General features: G+C 38.6%; 1 pseudogene; it reads right to left on the bottom strand.

The window, feature by feature from the left end:
* Positions 1–250: 250 nt before the first annotated feature.
* LOC481024 lies at positions 251–1,149 on the bottom strand (annotated as a pseudogene).
* Between the last annotated feature and the right edge of the window lie 12,607 nt (positions 1,150–13,756).

Consider the following 13,756-nt stretch of genomic DNA (forward strand, 5'->3'; position numbering starts at 1 on the left):
TTTAAAGATCTTATTTATTTATTCATGAGAGACACAAAGAGAGAGGGGACACAAGAGAGACACAGGCAGAGGGAGAAGGAGGCTCCATGCAAGGAGCCTGATGCAGGACTCAAACCTGGGCATCCAGGATCACACCCTGAGCCAAAGGCAGGCACCCAACTGCTGAACCACCCAGGCGTCCCTCATCTACCTTTCTTTGGAAGATGCAACTAACAAAAGCTCATTTTAGTAAATAAGAAGTTTAAACAAGTAAGTTTTTATCATAAAGTTTAATTATGGTTCAGAAAAAGTTGAGTGAATAACTTTCTCTGAAAAACTATACTGACTCTGTGTAGACTGCGGTTATTTTGGGGAGGGGGGCTGGTAAGTTAAATTGCCCTATTTTCTATTCTGAAAAATCATAAAAAATCCCATTTCCAGTCTGATTATAGAGATGCATGTGCCCCAAATGGCTGAGAATAAATACAACAAGAAAGGCAAAAGCTGCAAAGCTAAGGGCATGCAACAGACTCTAAGAGAAAGTCTCAGAAATACCCAAAGTGGCAACAAGGAACGTTTGGCTGGAATTTGAAGGTCTTTTCAGTCATCTTTGTCTTTTGCTCTGTGTTTAAGGATGCGTGTGAACTCAATGTAATTGAAATTCCCCTCTTGTCGATAAGTGCTTCCCTGTACAGCTCATCCACCTCCTCATCTGTAAACTGGTCTCCCATGGTTGTCAGCAGCTCTCTCAGGTAATCTTCCTGGATGGTGCCAGTTGCTTCTTCATCAAAGCAAGCAAAAGCATTTCTGATGACATCTTCCGGATCTGTGCCGTTTAACTTTTCACCAAACATCGTGAGAAACATGGTAAAATTTATGGGCCCAGGAGCCTCATTCATCATGGCATCCAGATACTCATCGGTTGGATTTTTCCCTAGGGAGGCAAGCATATCATGCAAATCTTCCTTGTCAATGAAACCATCTCTGTTCTGATCAATCATGTTGAAGGCCTCTTTGAACCCTTGAATCTGTGACTGGTCAAACATGGCAAATACATTGGATGTTGTGCGCTGGGGGCGTTTCTTGGTGGTCTTGGTCTTTGCCCTTTTGCTTGACATGGTGGCGGTTAAATCCCTGCACAGCCGCGAGAATCGGAGCACTTTGGTGACCCCCTCGCTGCACTGGCTGCGGCCACAAAGTCCCCTCTCTAGGAAGTACTTGTTATTTTTAATCAACTCACATCCATTTCCATGTAGTGAAAACCAATAAGGAGCTCATTTTAAAAAAGAAAAGAATGGGCAGCCTTTTTTTCTAAGATAGCCCAGAGAAGAAAAGTTACAAGACAGCAAATGGCTTTATTATAGAGGAAGTTAGAGGTGCCTGAACAAGAAGGAGTGGTGTTAAAATATCAAGCAAGCCACTCTTCCTCTTTCTTTGAAGATAAATACATATACACTATATGTACATAGATGGAGTTGTGTAAGGACAGATAGGCCCAAGGAATTCATGTAGATACATGAGAATATTGACATTTGTAGAATTCACCCAGTCACACAGCTAAGTATTAGAGCTGGGATAGGAGAAAATTCAAATCTCCCAACTATCATTCCAATGCTCCTTCATCTTTACCGTACTACCACTGTGAGGGACACTTTCCATTTCTTTGGGTCAAAGAGGATAATTATCAGCAGTATTTGTGTGGTGTGGGGAGGGGATATTTGCATAGGTACCTAATATCATGAAGAAGAAGAAGATCTTAACTTTTCTTCCTACCACAGTAGGTGGAAACACTGTGTGAATGCCAGCCCTTCAAGTCTACAAATGCATGATTTTATCATATCTCTCTCTCTCTTTCTCTCTCTCACACACACATACATGCACATGCATACACAATATGAACATATGTATGAACATATATTTACACACAGACATTGCTAGTATATGGATTTCTGTGAACATTAGAAAAAGCTACCCGGGCAGCCCCGGTGGCGCAGCGGTTTAGCGCCGCCTGCAGCCCAGGGCATGATCCTGGAGTCCCGGGATCGAGTCCCACGTCAGGCTCTCTGCATGGAGCCTGCTTCTCCCTCTGCTTGTGCCTCTGCCTCTCTCTCTCTCTCTCTCTCTCTCTCTCTCTCTCTGAATAAATAAATAAAATCTTTAAAAAAAAAAAAAAAAGAAAAAGCTACCCTCTATTAATGGTTAAATTAGAAAAAAAGGTGGCCCCTTGGGTACATGGTGTGATGATCAGCTGTAACCTCTGGGCAAGAAAAAAGGCACTCCTTCCTCCTGGCTTATCCACCACTGCAGCAAAGTACATGCAGAGCACATTCTGGATTTCAGCTTCCTCTGTTCCCTGCGTACACACAAGTGCAATGAATATACAAACACACATACATATGCACACACACATACACACACATAGGAGCACATGCTTTGGTTTAGCTAATTCATATTTGAATTATGTCAACTTGACTTGCCAAATATTAAAGTAAATGTTGGGCTATTGTTGTTTTCATATTGGGAGAATCCCTGTTTCCATCAGTGAGTTTTCACAATACCCAGAGAGCAGGAAGCAGTTAAGTGATCTTATAGATGTTGACATTATTTTTCAAGGGAGCAAGGGGCAATAAGACCTCAAAAGACAGACAGGCAAATAAGAATAATGGAACCATTTGGTGTGAGTTAGGAACATTGGCATTCCTCTAGACTGAAGGGAGAGAAAGTGGTAGCTGGCACTACATCTTTCTTTTTGAATCTAAGATGGAACTGGGAATGTGGAGAAATTGAGGGCTTTTCGAAACAGCAAAGAATCAGTATTTTAAACCTCAGAGTTGTAATCATTAATGTGAAATGATGGAAGAGGTGACTGGATTATGATTTTTTCTCTGCTTTAGAGGTTGTTATTCTGGACATGAGGGATATTTCTGCCTTCTACATCTCCACTCTACTGTGACCGTTCTTTGAAGTTCAATGACTAAGTAAAAACTGAATGTCACCTTGATATTTCATTTTTCAAGCAGCAATACATTTGATGGGAAAGAAAGGAGAAGTGGCAGAGTAAGCAAAGGACACGGACCAATATCACTTCCCACAACACCTTGATGGCTACTTAGCTTAGTGGACTAGAACACTAAAATAGCAAGGTCAATTTATAAACATACTGAATGCTCTGTGTAAAGCATGTACTAAAGGTTTGGGAAATATAAAGATGATTCAAATATAGACTTATCAGAAGAAAAACCTGGAAATGCCAAAACAGAACAATATGAAGGGGGGTCTTAAATACAAACCTGAAAAGACTGTCCTTAGTTCTAAGGTCTATGTTTTTCAGCTTTGAATGAGCGTCAAAATTCCTTAGGGAGCCTGGTAAATACACAATATCTGTGGCCTTGGAAACTATATTTTTTCCATTTTCCAGATTATTTTGACTTAAGCCAGATTTGAAAAACACTATTGCAGGCAGAGGGGAGCCATTGAATGTTTGAAATCAGCAGAATGGAGGAATAATGTTTGCTTAAAAGATTCCACTCTGGTAACTATATGTATGTAACATGGAATAACATGCATGTGTAACATAGAGAGGGACTAGAAGTGAGCCTAACTTTTCTGTGGAATCCTTTATTTTCTTTTAATCTCTGTTTATAAAAAGCTACCCTCCCCTCTAGCACTAACTTGAGAATCAGTGTTTTGATGACCAGGGACATTGGATGGAAAGGTTATGGCTTTTCAGCTCAAAGTCATTCTCATTCCTAGAAAACAATTTCCACATCAGTATGGAAAAGCAAATTTAATGTACAAAAAAAACACCATGATATTTTTTCACATTAAGGTCCAATATTTCCTGCTGTGAGGGGTACAAAGAAGAAGAAGAAAAAGGAAAAGGAGCTGAGTCAGACCTTTGTTTTGGAAAAGATTGCTAAATTGTAGTCTCCATGCTTAAGGACCTACAATTGTCTTTCAAATTATTTGCTAAACTCCCTCCATTTGTAGAATGACATACCGAAACTTACTTATGTAGAAGTAGAGAAAGACTCAAGTTGCAGCCTGCCTATTGAGAGTGAGATATGAAGAAAGATTGAACAACACATCAAACAATATCTAACCAAAAGCAAAGTAAAATAATTCACAAGGAGTGTACAGTCAACAGGGTAGGAATGAAGGTCCTCTGGAGTCAGATTGTCTGCATTGATAGTACAGTTTTTCTACCTACTACTTCTTGACAATTGGACAAGTCAGGTAACCTCTCTGTGCCTCAGTGTCCTCATCTATAAAATCTTGGCTCTACTTCTTACTATTATGTGGCTTTGTTTTCATATCTGTGAAGCAGAAATAATAATATTACTTAGTTGATAGATTATAATAAAATGAAATCATCTGCTACATAACAATTTGATAATACTAGCATTTATTGAAAGTTGATCATTATTAGTAGTAACTAATGGTATAGAGACTTGAGATCATTAATCAAAGTCAGGAGATGATCACAATGTAGAGCCATTTTCTCTTCTAGTAAACCATAAGAAATGAAAAATGTAAGTAACTAGATGCCTTTAGAAAGGATTTCAAAACATTCATGGAGCAGAGTAATTCTGTAGGGCAGTGGTTCTCAAAGTGTGTTCCATGGAACAACCACATCAACATCATCTGAGAACTTGATCAAAATGCAAATTTTAGGGCTCCATCTCAGACCTAGTAAATCAGAAATTCCTAGGGTGGAACCCACTGATCTATGTTGTCAAAAGTTATTTAATCTGTGTTCAGTGTCTTCTTTATTTTCTTATTTAATTGATATATAATTGACATACAATATTATTTTACTTTCCAATGTCTGACATAATGAAATGATATTTGTATATACTGCAAAATGATCACCACAATAAGTCTAGGTCATATCCATCATCACACATAGGTTAAAAAATTAGTTTCTTATAATGAGGAGTTATAGGTTTTACTTTCTTAACAATTTTTAAATATACAATAGAGTATTATACTGTACTCACCATGCTATCCAGTATATCCTTGGGACTTATTTTATAATTAGAAGGTTGTATCTTTTGATCACATTTACCAATTTTGCCCACCCCACCCTCACACCCGGCAATCACAAATCTGATCTCTGTATCTGTGAGTTAAGTTTGATATTTTAAGTTTTTAAGTTTTTGTTTTTGTTTTGTTTTGTTTTGAGATTCTTCCTATAAGTGACATTTAATGGTATTCTTCTTTCTCTGATTTACTTCACTTGGCATAAACCCCTCAAAGTCCATCCATGTTGTCACAAATGGCAGAATATCCTCTTATTTTATGGTTGAATAACATCCCATTGTATACGTATATAACCGGTTTTCTTTATCCATTCATCCATTGATGGCCGTTTAGGTTGTTTTTATGTCTTTGTTATTGCAAATAATGCTACATTGTACCTGGGGGTGCAGATGTCTTTCAAGTTAGTGTTTTTGTTTCTTTTAGATATGTAGCCAGAGGTGGAAATGCCAGATAATATGATAGTTCATAGGCTTTTAGTAAATATCCGCCATTGTTACTGTGTGCAACACAAAAGTACAGAAAATACTTGGAGAATACGCATGATTTGAGGTCAAGTGGTATTACCAGGAAACACTTTCTAGAAGAGTTAATTTTTTTAAGATGTTATTTATTTATTCATGAGAGACAGAGAGAGGCCAAGACATAGGCAGAGAGAGAAGCAGGCTCCCTGCTGGGAGCCTGATGCAGGACTCAATCCCCAGACCCTGGGATCACAATGTGAGCCAAAGGCAGACACTCAACCACTGAGCCACCCAGGCACCCCTAGAAGAGTTATATTTTAAAATGGCATTTGAGAAAGACTGGGGAAGAAAGAGCATCTTCCACGGCCCATGGAAACATTGTAGTATATTGAAAGTAGCATACTACACTGTGGTATATTGAAGGCATTGGAAGATATGAGCTCCAATGTCAGTATTGCCACTTACTAGTCCAATGGGTAGCAGGAGTGGAGAGAGGACCTCAGAGAACCCTGATCAGCCCCACCACAGCCCCAGGAGGACCCACAGCTGCCATAGCCAGTTCTAGTCACCATCACCGCAAACAGGAGCAGCAAGGCCTAGAACCAGCAGCCACCCTCTGACCCCACCCTCAGCTCTGTTGACACAAAGCCCAGCACCAAGGACAGCAGCCCAGGGAGTGGGGTCCCTGGTGGCCTCACATCAGCGGTGAATGCTGGTAGGGACAAGGTCATATCCACAAAGGTTTTGGGAACAGTAAAATGATTCAATGTAAGAATGGTTTCAACAACAGGAATGACATCAAGGAAGATGTATTTGTACACCAGACTGCCACAAAGAAGAATAACCACAAGAAGTACTTTCACAGGATAGGAGATGGACAGATTGGATCTTGATGTTGTTGAAGGAAAAAAGGGTGTGGAGGCAGCAAATGTTACAGACACTGGTGGAGTTCCAGTGGAAGGCAGCAAATATGCAGCAGACCATAACCATTATAGATGCTATCCATGGCACAGGGGTCCTCCATGCAGTTACCAGTTTCCCACTCATTTTCACTCCTTTCCCCTTTAATCCCTTTCACTATTTTTTATATTCCCTAAATGAATGAAACCATGTAATATTTGTCCTTCTCCGATTGACTTACTTCACTCAGCATAATACCCTCCAGTTCCATCCACATTGAAGCAAATGGTGGGTATTTGTCCTTTCTAATGGCTGAGTAATATTCCATTGTATACATAGACCATATCTTCTTTATCCATTCATCTTTTGATGGACACCGAGGCTCCTTCCACAGTTTGGCTATTGTGGACATTGCTGCTATAAACATTGGGGTGCAGGTGTCCTGCCATTTTCACTGCATCTGTATCTTTGGGGTAAATCCCCAGCAGTGCAATTGCTGGGTCATAGGGCAGATCTATTTTTAACTCTTTGAGGAACCTCCACACAGTTTTCCAGAGTGGCTGCACCAGTTCACATTCCATCAACAGTGCAAGAGGGTTCCCATTTCTCTACATCCTCTCCACCATTTGTTGTTTCTTGTCTTGTTAATTTTCACCATTCTGACTGGTGTGAGGTGGTATCTCATTGTGGTTTTGATTTGTATTTCCCTGATGGCAAGAGATGTGGAGCATTTTCTCATGTGCTTGTTGGCCATGTCTATATCTTCCTCTGTGAGATTTTGTTCATGTCTTTTGCCCATTTCATGATTGGATTGTTTGTTTCTTTGCTGTTGAGTTTAATACGTTCTTTATAGATCTTGGATATTAGCGTTTTATCTGATAGGTCATTTGCAAATATCTTCTCCCATTCTGTAGGTTGTCTTTTAGTTTTGTTGACTGTTTCTTTGGCTGTGCAGAAGCTTTTGATCTTGATGAAGTCCCAATAGCTCATTTTTGCTTTTGTTTCCCTTGCCTACATAGATGTATCTTGCAAGAAGTCGCTGTGGCCAAGTTCAAAAAGGGTGTTGCCTGTGTTCTCCTCTAGGATTTTGATGGAATCTTGTCTCACATTTAGATCTCTCATCCATTTTGAACTTTTCTTCGTGTATGGTGTAAGAGAATGGTCTAGTTTCATTCTTCTGCACATAGCTGTCCACTTTTCCCAGCACCATTTATTGAAGAGCCTGTCCTTTTTCCAGTGGATAGTCTTTCCTGCTTTGTCTAATACTATTTGACCATAGAGTTGAGCGGCCATTTCTGGATTCTCTATTCTGTTCCATTGATCTAGGTGTCTGTTTTTGTGCCAGTACCACACTGTCTTGATGACCACAGCTTTGTAGTACAACCTGAAATCTGGCATTGTGATGCTCCCGGATCTGGTTTTCTTTTCAATCCTCCCCTGGCTAATTGGGGTCTTTTCTGATTCCACACAAATCTTAAGGTGATTTGTTCCAACTCTGTGAAGAAAGTCCATGGTATTTTGATAGGGATTGCATTGAATGTGCAAATTTCCCTGGGTAGCATACATATTTTTGCAATATTAACTCTTCCAATCCATGAGCATTGGATATTTTTCCATCTCTTTGTGTCTTCCTCAATTTCTTTCAGAAGTGTTCTGTAGTTTTTAGGGTATAGATCCTTTACCTCTTTGGTTAGGTTTATTCCCAGGTATCTTATGCTTTTGGGTGCAATTGTAAATGGGATTGACTCCTTCATTTCTCTTTCTTCAGTCTCATTGTTAGTGTATAGAAATGCCACTGATTTCTGGGCATTGATTTTGTATGCTGCCACATTGCCGAATTGCTTTATGAGTTCTGGTAATCTTGGGGCAGAGTCTTTTGGGTTTTCTATGTAGAGTATCATGTCATCGGCGAAGAGGGAGAGTTTGACTTCCTCTTTGCCAATTTGAATGCCTTTTCTTTTTGTTGCCTGATTGCTAAGGCTAGGACTTCTAGTACAGTGTTGAATAGCAGCGGTGAGAGTGGACATCCCTGCTGTGTTCCTGATCTTAGAGGAAAGGCTCCCAGTGTTTCCCCATTGAGAATGATATTTGCTGTGGGGTTTTCGTAGATGGCTTTTAAAATGCTGAGGAATGTTCCCTCTATCCCTACACTCTGAAGAGTTTTGATCAGAAATGGATGCTGTATTTTGACAAATGCTTTCTCTGAATCTACTGAGAGGATCATATGGTTCTTGTTTTTTCTCTTGTTAATATGATCTATCACATTGATTGCTTTACAAGTGTTGAACCAGCCTTGCATCCTGGGGATAAATCCTACATGGTCATGGTGAATAATCTTCTAAATGTATTGTTGGATCGTATTGGCTAGTATCTTGTTGAGAATTTTTGCATCTGTGTTCATCAGGGATATTAGTCTATAATTCTCCTTTTTGGTGGGGTCTTTTTCTGGTTTTGGAATTAAGGTGATGCTGGCCTCATGGAACAAATTTGCAAGTGTTCCATCTCTTTCTATCTTTCTGAACAGCTTTAGTAGAATAAGTATTATTTCTTCTTTAAACATTTGATAGAATTCCCCTGGGAAGCCTTCTGGCCCTGAACTTTTGTGTCTTGGGAGGTTTTTTGATGACTGCTTCAATTTCCTCCCTGGTTATTGGCCTGTTCAGGTTTTCTATTTCTTCCTATTCCAGTTTTGGTAGTTTGTGGTTTTCCAGAAATGTATCCATTTCTTCTAGATTGTCTAATTTATTAGCATATAGCTGCTCATAATATGTCGTTAAAATTGTATTTCCTTGGTATTGGTTGTGGTCTCCCCTTTTTCATTCGTGATTTTATTAATTTGAGTCTCTTCTCTGTTGTTTTTAATAAGGCTGCCTAGGGGTTTATCTATCTTATTAATTCTTTCAAAGAACCAACTCCTGGTTTTGTTGATCTGTTCTACAGTTCTTCTGGTCTCTATTTCATTGAGTTCTGCTCAAATCTTTATTGACTCTCTTTTTCTGCTTGCTGTAGGTTTTATTTGCTGTTCTTTCTCCAGTTCCTTTAGGTGTGAGGTTAGCTTGTGTATTTGAGTCTTTTCCAATTTTTTGAGGGATGCTCGTATTTCTATATATTTCCTTCTTAGGACTGCTTTTGCTGTTTCCCAAAGATTTTGTATCTTCATTTTCATTAGTTTTCATGAATCTTTTTAATTCTCTAATTTCCTGGTTGACCCTTTTATCTTTTGGCAGGATGCTCTTTAACCTCCATGTGTTTGAGTTTCTTCCAGATTTCTTTTTGTGATTGAGTTCAAGTTTCAAAGCATTATGGTCTGAATATATGCAGGGGTCAATCCCAATCTTTTGGTATAGGTTGAGACATGATTTGTGACCCAGTATGTGGTCTATTCTGGAGAAAGTGCCACGTGCACTTGAGAAGAATGTGTGTTTAGTCGCATTCAGATGCAAAGTTCTGTAAATATCTGTGAAATCCATCTGGTCCAGTGTTACATTTAAAGCTCTTGTTCCTTTGGAGATGTTGTGCTTAGAAGATCTGTAATTTGCAGAAAGTTCCATGTTGAAGTCTCCTCCTATGAGTGCATTATTATCTAAGTATATCTTTACTTTGGTTATTAATTGATTGATATACTTGGCAGCTCCCACATTAGGGACATAAATATTCATGTTTGTTAGGTCCTCTTGTTGGATAGACCCTTTAAGTATGATATAGTGTCCCTATTCATCTCTTAGTAGAGTCTTTGGGATTAACTTTAATTTATATGATATGAAGAATGCAGGGATCCCTGGGTGGCGCAGCGGTTTGGCGCCTGCCTTTGGCCCAGGGCGCGATCCCGGAGACCCGGGATCGAATCCCACATCGGGTTCCCGGTGCATGGAGCCTGCTTCTCCCTCTCTGCCTGTGTCTCTGCTTCTCTCTCTGTCTCTGTGTGTGACTATCATAAATAAATAAAAAATTTAAAAAAAAAAAAAAAGAATGCTACCCCAGGTTTCTTTTGAGGACCATTTTAATGGTAAATGGTTCTCCAATCCCTCATTTTTAATTTGTAACACAAGTTTACAACCTGATATTTTTAAAGATTTCATTTATTTATTCATGAGAGAGACAGAGACATAGGCAGAGGGAGAAGCAGGCTCCAGGCAGGGAGCCCAACGTGGAACTCGATCCTAGGTCTCCAGGATCAGGCCCTGAGCTGAAGGCGGTGCTAAACTGCTGATCCACTCGGGCTGCCCTACAATTTGATTTTTTTCAAAAATGTCAACAAAGGGCAAGCACCTGTTAATAGACATCTGAAATAATAAAAACAAATAAAAATTACATCATTTAAATTTTATAAATTTCAGTTTGTAAACCTGTGAAACAGAGTATATAGAGTATAAATAAGAAAAAACAAGATTTCTATGCCAAGGGAGGTGATATATATGAGAGTTTGAAAACTGTTAAGTCTTATACGAATTACGTTTTCACTAAGGGCACCTGGGTGGCTCAGTGGTTGAGTGTCTGCCTTTGGTTCAGGTCGTGATCCTGGGGTTTGGGGATTGAGTACTACATCAGGCTCCTCACAGGAAGCCTGCTCCTCCCTCTGCCTGTCTCTCTCCCCCTCTCTCTCTCTCTCTATCATGAATAAATGAAATCTTTTAAGAAAACAAATTAAGTTTTCACTATAAATATTAAATATATGATAATCTAACACTTTGTAGTACAAAACAGTCCAATAAGAATAGGAGAGACTATAATCTAGTACAAAAATTGTGGACTCTGGAGCAAAAATACCTTGCCTTCAACTTCTAGCTCTGCTATTTGGGTAAAACATGTCATCTATAAAATGAGATAATAAAATATACTTCCTAGTGCTACTATGAAGATTAAATGAGATAGCATATGCAAGTATATGACAACTCTAGCATTATTTAGTACATAGTTAGCACTTAAAATGTTTAAATATTAAAATTAAGATAGTTAAATAAGATATATACAACTGAAGAGTCTGAGAAAGTAAGGGAAACACAGATTATTAGAACTAGAAATGAACATAGGGGTCATCTACTTTACCTTCACTTATCCATTCTTTATAATATATATTGGACTCTCACTTTGTACCAAATGCTGTGGTCATTACCATTTGCAATCTCAGTGCTAGCATCATTGACTGATAGTGGGCTCAATTTATAGTCTCTCCCTCTATCTGTCTTGTTCACTGTTACACCTCCAACACCTAGAATAGTGCCTGGTACCTAGTCAGTATTCAATAAATATCTGTTGATTCGATGGAAAGGGACTTGAAATGTAAATAAGCAAGATGGAATTTTTTTAAGGGGTGAGTGATTCTTTTCAATATACCTGAAAACATATGTAAGCAGAGTTTTTTTGCTCATTCTATCTAAAGACCACCCTCAGGGAAAGGCAGCCAAATTTCACTATAGCCCCTCTATCAGACCCCAACTCCTTGTCTCAATAGGATTTGTAATTGCTATGCCAGGGTCACATCTAATCTTCATATGCTTTTGTGAGGAATCCTGAGAATCACCAACGTCCTTATTTCCATGACTCTAAAAGCCAAGGCAAACTAGAATGGAGCCTCTTACTATTTTTTTCTGCCCCAGCTCATTACACCATGACCTCTTCACACACTGCTAACATGGGCAGCCTCAGCAAGGTCCTTGTCTTAAGAAATCTCTAGATTAGAGATGGACACCATTTCTGTGTTCCTGTGGGCTCCAAAACTTCAAGAGCAATTTCAAGAAATCTGTTTCTGTGCATGTTTCTAATGAGAACAGCAGGTCCATCTGCTGTTCTCATCTCATCAAGCATCTAAGCAAAGGAACATGGTGCTAGTGTTTCCTTTTTGAAAGGCATTTCCAAGTCTTCAGATATCCTTTTTGAATTTTCCCTTTCGCTTGGCATAGAAAGAAAAGACCAAGGCAGAGAAAAGAGTATTCATTCTGTCACTAACAAACACCCTACACAGGCCCCCACAGATTTTTTCTCCATGTTTAATTCTCTCCTATAGACCAGGAAGGAAGATAGAAATGGTTTCACAGCCTGTTCCCAAATCGGTGGCCAAAGAGGGCATTTTCTTTAAACTATGAGGGTAATTAGCAATTTTTGTTTTGGCTCAGTAATTTTTTAAAAGATTTTATTTACTTATTTGGGAGAGAAAGAGAGAGAGCTCATGAGCAGGGAATAGGGGCAGAGGGAGAAGGAGAAGTAGACTTCCTGCTAAGCAGGGAAGCCTGCTGAGGAGATCTATCCCAGGGCCCTGAGATCATGACCCAAGCCGAAGACAGATGCTAATGGCAGACACTTAACTGATTGAGACACCCCAGTTCAGTGACTTTATCACCAATTCTGTGGATACAGGAAAGATCAAACAATAGAAAAAATATCAATCAACATCTTTGTGTGTGTGTATCAAATTATCTATAGTTATATCTACATCTATACTTTTATCTATTATCCATCATTCATCTATCTACCTATCCATCTATGTATCTGTGTATTGGTTTATCTATCTGTGTTTCTGTGGGATAAAAAACATCCCTGAGTTCCATGAGGGGAAAAAAAATGTGCTTGTTTTGTTAACTGTTCTAACCCCAACATCTGGACTAGTTCCTGGCACATGACACTCAATAAATATTATTCAATATACCAAGAGATCAAAACCAAAACAATAAAAGAGTTACACAGATTCTTTGAGCCATTTAGTTTGCTGAATCATCAGACCTGTCAAAATATGGAGACATTGAAACTGTTGATGTCAGTGTTGCAGTGGGGTTATTTTAGATGTCAAGGAAATATACCAAACAATGAGGTACTTGAGTCTTGCATGCGCATGCTGTTTTGAGGTTTGTGTTTATACATGTCTGCATTGGTATCTTAAATATTTGGAATTCTATGACAATTTTCAATGCATTCTTATTCTACTGGGACTTTAAAATACTGGTTGAGATAAAAATGATAAGAAGGGGTTCGGAAGCAATCAGAAAATAATTGCTGGCTTTTCTTTTGTATGTATTTGGTGATTTCAATATTGTTTGCTAGGATCTTTAAAGGACAAATGAATCAGAGTGTATGGAAAAGCATTTTAGTAATTAAAGACCAGAAGAAAAACGTGAATGTAGTTTCTTTTATTGAGAACTGCATTATTCATTTATTCAACATCTTATGAAAAAGTAAAATGGATAGACATCATCTAATAACTTCCTTTTCATTAGTAAACTCTGTTTCTTATACTTTATTTCAATGACTAAACATAAAATATTCAAATGATGTATATATAATAACATGTACTATATGCATTCTATAAAGTTGCATGTAAGAATTAACAGTTCTAAGACTGCAGTGAAAAGCATCACACTTATAATACTAAGTGATAGCAA

Source organism: Canis lupus, chromosome X (assembly GCF_011100685.1).
Source record: "Canis lupus familiaris isolate Mischka breed German Shepherd chromosome X, alternate assembly UU_Cfam_GSD_1.0, whole genome shotgun sequence".
NCBI classification, from domain to species: domain Eukaryota; kingdom Metazoa; phylum Chordata; class Mammalia; order Carnivora; family Canidae; genus Canis; species Canis lupus.